Here is a 7,537-nt window from a genome sequence, read left to right on the forward strand (position 1 = left end):
ATCTTATTAGCATAGATTCATTCCATTTTCATTTCCTAAACAGTCATCATTGAAGAGAGAAACTCATGTTTGACCCAAATAGGAAATGCATTTGCATGTCTGAATAGAACTGTATCCCAGCTTGTTATAAGGTCTTTTCAACCGTGTATGAATGAGCTATTTGGCTCATAACATTATCCTTAGCTCGGCGTCATCATTATAATGTCGCTTGACAAGCCTTATTATTATCCTTAATTATCTGCATCACATTTAAAATGAGATTTTTTTTCCAAAAAGGTTAGGTAAATATGTAATATTCATAGTGAAAACAACAATTTAACAGTATCACATCCTATAAATAGTTTGGTTTAAATTCAGCCAAATTTGTCTAGATTTAGGCAAAATTGGTTTAAGTTTAAAATCTCACCAACTGAATTTCAAAATTGATTTTCGATTTAAGAAAAATGTTGCTAAACTAAACTAAACCTCAAAATTCCTTGTTTTTTAACCAATGATAACAAAAATAAAATATAACATAAAAAGTCCCACTTGTTATTTATCGGAATTTGAGAAAACGCAAAAATCAAATTTTCACTGAATATAAGCGTTTAAAATTTTTGAGTATTTTTCTTTTACTGTGTCTTTTTATGAACATAGTTGTTACGCTACAGCGAAATCAATGTCATGACAAATCCTGTTTACTGCAAATATTTATAAATACTCGTCAAACGAGGTTGTTTTTAAAATTTGACCGCAAGTACCTTTGAGTGACACATATTTTGAATCAATATATGTGCAAGTAAATACAATATACATGGGCTCAATAAGTTGGTATCTAGTTTAAAAGTGTATGAGTTATTTGCGATAAACTTTTTACAACTTTCTACTGTGAAAACTAAAAACATTAAAATAGTAAAAAAATTATGCGAGGCTTAGTTTAGAGTCTATTTCAAGAATTAATATTATGTTGTTGAGAAACAGAAGCAAGGAAAATTTTATTTAAATATTGAAAAAACAATTCCTACACTTCTTTTTCACTAAATCTGAAGCGAGGAATTTATTGAGTGAATGTGACGTCACACACGGAAAATACCATTGTGAGTAACAATTTGTTCAAGTGCTTGAAAAACTGAATATTGGTAGGCTTCAAATTTTTCACCTTTTCCCTCCTTTTTTAAATAAATCCTCTTTTTATCTCTTGCTTTTAAGAAAATCCCCCTTTTTCTCGTTTTTTCGCTTAAATGCAAACTGAATGAATAGAATCTAACAAATCCAACTACTTTTAGTAGAAAGCTAATTTTGTTTAATTGAAATATCTAGTCTTATATTTTTGGTTAAAAATTCTTCTCGTTTGCTTGAAAATGCTACTATTTTGATGAAAATGCGTTTTTTCAGTTCAAAAATAAATTTTCTTTACTGAAAATTCAATGAATCCATTTTTGGCTGAAAAATGATCGTTTTCAGTTGAAAATTCAACTATTTGGTTAAAAGTTGAACTACTCTATTGACAATTACTTTCTTTGTTTTATAGTTAAACTATGTTGTTGAACATTCGTTTTTTTTTGTTGAAAATTTATTATTTTAACTAAAAATTTAGATATTTCATTTTTGGTTGAAAATGAAAAACTTTTAGTCAAAAATCCAACTACTTTTTAAAAAGTGAATATAATATGTTAAACATTAATGTTTATTGATTAAAGATGTAAATACTTTTTTGAAAATTAATGTTCTGTTTGAAAATTAATTTTCTTAACGGTCCTTTAAAAAACCTATTTAAAAATCTATTTAATTGCACATTTCTGAAGGATAAAATAACATTTAAAAAATGTCGACCCAAATAAATATTGTTGAAAAGCATTCACATTTTCTTGAAGAATTTAAATCTTCTGGGACCAATGTCTAATGAATAGTATTCCATGTATATATTATGTCGATGAACCCTGTTGCATCATAGAAAGTGACTGCAAGGTTTGTATAGCCTCGAATCGTTTCTGGAAGTTACTTCACCTTGATAAAATCTTCACCTTAAAATTCAATCAGATTCAGTAGAAATGTGAAGAAATGATAATAGTTGTAATGCAAATTATCTAAAAGGCTTTGTTGGCTAATGAGTAAATAAAATTCCTCTTACTGAACATAAACAGTTAATCAAAAGATAATTATTATAAAAGTCCTAGTTTTGTGCCACCTGCTATTAAGCCTATTTTTTTGCCCAAATCTAGATTTAAGTCAATGTTTTTCTTAAAACAGGAACATCTTTCTTAAACAACAATTGTTTTTTGTGAAAAGAAAAATAATTATAATAATTATTAGAAAGATGTATGAACTTCGTACTCGACTGATATTGTCGATTTCGGGGACAGGCGCAAATATATCGTGGCATTTTCTTTCACACGGAAAATCGCGTGACGTTTTCTTATTATGGAAATCATGAATATGCAAACTTGAGTCCTCACGTCGGCTTAATGAATAATCGACACTTGACCCTTCTGAAATCCATTCTCAACGCCACTTTTAATTTTAATATTATACGTTGGTCCTATTAATTTTTAAGGATTTATGAGCAACTAAAATATTTAGATATTAATTAATTATTTTATTTTCTACATAATATTCTGCGATTACAAGTTTTTACAAAGCGTATGAAAAAAATCCATATTTATTTTATGATTGGAGAGAATACACACTGTGTTTAAAGATAAATCTTTGTTAATTTGATTTTCGAAAGAAATTTCACAGTTACCTCGTAAGAGAAAAAGTAAATTTATTGTTGAAGGTTCTACAAGGTGCATCTTCGTTAAATTGTTATAAAATCAGCCTCTTTTTATGTTCATAAAACCATATCTTACAAGTCGACGTTAAGAATTAACATTACATTTATGATCATAGTATTTATCACTGCATCAATGACGAACGCGGAACGGAAAACACTTGTATACTTATATAAAAACAAAAAACAATCAACCCGAAAGTCTTCTCAAATCTTTCTGAACCTTCAAAGGAAAATTAAGAACAAAAACAAAATACTTAATCAGACAGATAAATAAACCTATTAAAATATTAAATTAAATTTAAAAATACATTTATCGGAATTTAGAAAAACGCAGATTTCAGACAAATTTTCACTTCAGGTTAGGAAATTTTCGGGTCATACAGAACATTTAAAAATGGTCAGAGAAAATTAGGGAATGTCAGAAAAAAATCTGAAAGATTCAGGTAATTTTTACTGAACTGAATATTTAAAGTTAATAATATTCTCTATAATCGTTGTCGCTGAAAGTGTTTAAGAACAATTTAGAAATACATATTTTGTTATATTAACATTATTGATCTCATAGGTGTAATATTGGTTTTATACTTATTTTATTATTATTTTTTATTATTTTAAATACAACATTTAATTTTGTGAGTAATTTTCACTTAAGAAATAATTAACCTCTTTATATCACTCATGCAATTATTTCCATCACTTAAAATAAAATTAGGTATTTATTTTGAAGACTTTGACATTGTTTTATTTATTTTTCAATTTGAAGTTTGTTTTCCATCAACTTTGAACAAAATCAAATACTGTACGATGCTGAAAGCCTAAATTTGAAACTCTTCAATTAGTTATTCAATTAGTAATTATATAATACCTAACATTTGGTTTAAATTTTTTTCCTAAATTCGCAAAAAGATACTCCTTTTGATTCGACCAATGAAAAATTTATCAAAAAATAAAGAAATTTCTTTCATAAATTTACCTTTATTTGACGTGAAAATGGAGTCATTATTTTGTACAATCTGAACAACATTTTTTCTTTTCATTCAATAAAGGAGTGGAAAATACAAATGTAAATAAATTAAGTAAAAGAAGAAAAAATCTAATAAAGAATGTCTGGCCAATTTTTAAACCTCTGGCGAAATAAATTATTTCTATTAAATTTTTAATTAACAATTACTACTGAAATATTTAGGAAGATAAAAAAATATACCGAAACTTGCACATTGGATAGTCATACTTGCGGCTTGACAAAGATTTTTTTCAGTATTTCATAGTCGAGGTTCGATTTCCAAAAATTGGCTTTCTGCATTGAAATTGTTCAATTTTGAATTGTTGGATTTCGAAATGTCAAGAGTATTGTATTTTATACTTGTTACGTATGTTTAGAATGTTTTACATTTCAACTTAATCAAGTAAACATTTTTTACTCCTGAAATAAGGTTAAAACTTTTAAATTTTAAACATGTGAGTAACATTGTTAAATTCACAACTTTTAAATTTAAAAATTGTACAGTAGTTATAAATACGTAATTTATACATTTTTTCACCTTAAAGTCTCTATTTAATATTTTTTCAATTTTTCAGTTTAAAATTATTCTGTTTTAAAGGCGCTGGTTTGAGGTAGGTAAATAAAGAATTTTTAAATATTTGCATTGTAATTTGTTTACACGCACTCAATTTCCAAGACATTGTGTTACGATTCTGTCAATAGGGACGTCTTTAAATTTGAATCTAAAAAATATTTGAATGTTTGAAACTGAAATTTGTAATATTGATGGTCTTCATATTTTTTAGTTTTTCATGAAAATTTGACGTTTCAGAAACAGTAATGAAAACTTTTATTTTATTTTAGTATATTTTTAATTAATGATAGTTCAGATTTATTGTTAAATAATGTAACATCATCAATAGTGTCAATACTATTATACAATGCAAATAATTTAAAGTAAATATTGTTTCAATTAATTTTTTTTTGTATAAGAAATTTTGACAGAAATTTATAATTATTGAATTAATTTTTTTCAATAAAATGTAATAAAAATAAACATTTATTAATTGAAAACAAAAATTTAGGTAAATAATTGTTAATTGTTTTTCTTGAAAGGTTTCATTTTTTAAATATTTAAGTAATATTGTTCAATTTAGAAATTAAGAATTTTATAATTGTAAAGTTACATTGAAGCATTTATTTTATTTTGTGACTGTCTTCAGTTTAAAACTTCTTCTTTTACTGTATTTTTAAACAATGCTAGTTCAGATTTTTTTCTCGAAATAATGTAGCACAAATAGTATAAAATGCAAAGATTATCAATTAAATATAGTTTTGAATAATTTCCCTTTAAATGAAAATATAAATTTGTGCATTATTTGAAATAGCAGAAAAAAACGAAAATCTGGAAGTGCAAAAATATAGTCATAGTCGCTTCTACAGTTGTTTGGATACTTGTTTCGCAGATTCGAATCCACTATAATGTAATGGTTGCAAGTGCAATGTGCTCGATTTTTCGATTTTTCTCCATGGGCAAATATTTTTTTCGTGAAATAAATCTTTACCCGAGAAGCATCGGACTACATGGGATGTATGATTCGAATTTCACTTATATACGAACTTGCTCAATTTTATGCATTTGTGAGAAAACAGAGATGCGCACCTAGGACCTACAAGTGGATCGATTACGGCATCAGCCACCTATTGAATGCAAACTGCACCTACACAATATTCAACGTATCGGGTGTTCTAAAAGTACAAATTTATTCATCTATCGGGTACAATCATGTTTTACTGATTTTTCGCAAAACTCTATATTTCTTAAATTAATTATAAATAATTACAAATATTACAAATAATTGGAAAATCGATTTAAAAGTGGAAAATATTGCTTCTGAAGCTTAAAATTAAGTATATTCAGAGTAAAAGAAAGACATTAAAAAAAATCACCTTTCTGTTTATTTGTTATTTATACAGATATTAGAACAAATCTATTTTAGTAACTTCTTGGTTTTTAGAAAAATTAAAAATAAGAAGAAAATTTAAAATGCACTTTTCCAATAATTATCACAATTTATTTTCTTATTTTGATCTTTTCCTGACTTTTTGTCATATAGTAGATAATCATAAATGAAGAAGATTCGGAATTTGTACAAAAAAAAATAGACAAAAGAATTTTCGCAGAATTTCTATTTTATTAAAGATTTGCGAAAAGAAGACTATTTCCGAAATTTGAATAAAATTAAAACTTCATTGTAAAAAAAAGAATGTTAAATATTGTTAAATCTTCAATTCAGGAATGGCTTTAAATTCAGAAATAAATTTAAATTAAGAAAAAATTTATATGGATTCAAGTTAAATTTTGTTTAAATTTAAGCAAAATTAGTTTAAGTTTAAAACCGTATTACCTGAATATTACAGTGTTTGAGCCTTACATAAAAACCGTAATAAAAGCCTTAAAGAAACTTTACTTATATTTAGATCAATTTTTCTTAAATCCGGACAAAGCTTAATTAAATGAATTTCAATTTCTTTGCCTTTATTAAACAAAAATACGGCATTTTTAAGTAAATTTTTTTTAACTTTATATATATTTTCAACTTCTTTGTTAAATGCAATGACGTATAGGCATTTTTTAATTATCTATTTCGAAAACTCATTAGTTGTTTTTATAGCCTCATGAAGAGTCGCAATCTAAAGTGTGATTATTCATACCATCATTATTCCTGGTACTTTTTTCTTACTTTAATGGCCGAGTATAAGCATCTGGACAGTTCGTACGTTTATGTTTGATTATAACACGGCTGAATCTAATCGTACGGATCTACCAAGGAGAAGGGGAAGCAGGAAAAGAGAAGGGTGTGGCACGACCCATTTGAATTTTATTGCATATAGCTGTAAGCTTAAACAATATTATTTTTTATTATTTTAAACATAAATTATAATTAATTATTAATTATATAAATTAATTATGTGTTTAAAGTTAAAATATATAATTTTATTATTTAATAATTTTATATTTACTTTAAATAGTTGTAATTACGACATTAATGGATACAAATTTAATATTGCTTACACTTGCGAATGTCGAAACAGTATATAGAATACTGTGCTTATACTTCTGATATTTCAGAAAGTACTGGATGAATTACCTAATATTTTCAGTTACAATTTGTTATATTAAAAAGTACATTGTATTTTATAATTCCCTATTCACAAACTTGAGATGAAGTAAAATTTAGCACTTTGACCTTCAGATTGCCCCAGATAATAAATTCTTAATAAACAAAAGAGAAAACGGAGTCCATATTGGAAAATAGTTTTTATTCAAAAATGAAAAATAATTCAAAAATTCAGAGTTAGTTTTAATAAGATTTTTATTTGTTAAAATTAAGTATTATCTAAACTAGAGTGAAATAAAAAAAACTTTTGAATCTGAGCAGGTACACTAGTCAAAGTTGTATCTTCTTAGTAAACAAATTTTACCAAACAAAAGAATTCAAAATTAGATATTATTTAGAGATCTTTTTCGAGTTTTGTCTTTTTTATTGACTGTTTGTTGTTTTTAATTTCTGAATTGTTAGAAAATGTATATTGTGCATGTATTACATTTTTGTACACATAACAATATTTCCTGTTGTATTACCATTAATGTAGATAACACAGGCCAACAATTCTCAGAACCAGAGACCAGACCTACTTATACCCGAAGGTTTTTGCTGCGCTGAATCCGAATTTGACCTCAGAAAAATTCCATCACCCTCAGTTTTCGAGATAATCTAACCTAAAAGGGTCAAAAACCC

At 26.0% G+C, this 7,537-nt stretch overlaps 1 long non-coding RNA gene across 1 annotated transcript in view; it reads left to right on the plus strand.

Moving 5' to 3' along the window:
• Positions 1-873: 873 nt before the first annotated feature.
• LOC117179987 overlaps positions 874-7,537 on the plus strand; it is a 16,986-nt gene continuing 10,322 nt past the window's right edge. Inside the window, exon 1 of the long non-coding RNA XR_004467978.1 lies at positions 874-1,076. This is a non-coding gene — a long non-coding RNA (uncharacterized LOC117179987). The remainder of the gene's footprint in view (positions 1,077-7,537) is intronic.

The sequence above is a fragment of the Belonocnema kinseyi genome, chromosome 9 (genome assembly GCF_010883055.1).
Source record: "Belonocnema kinseyi isolate 2016_QV_RU_SX_M_011 chromosome 9, B_treatae_v1, whole genome shotgun sequence".
Lineage (NCBI taxonomy): Eukaryota > Metazoa > Arthropoda > Insecta > Hymenoptera > Cynipidae > Belonocnema > Belonocnema kinseyi.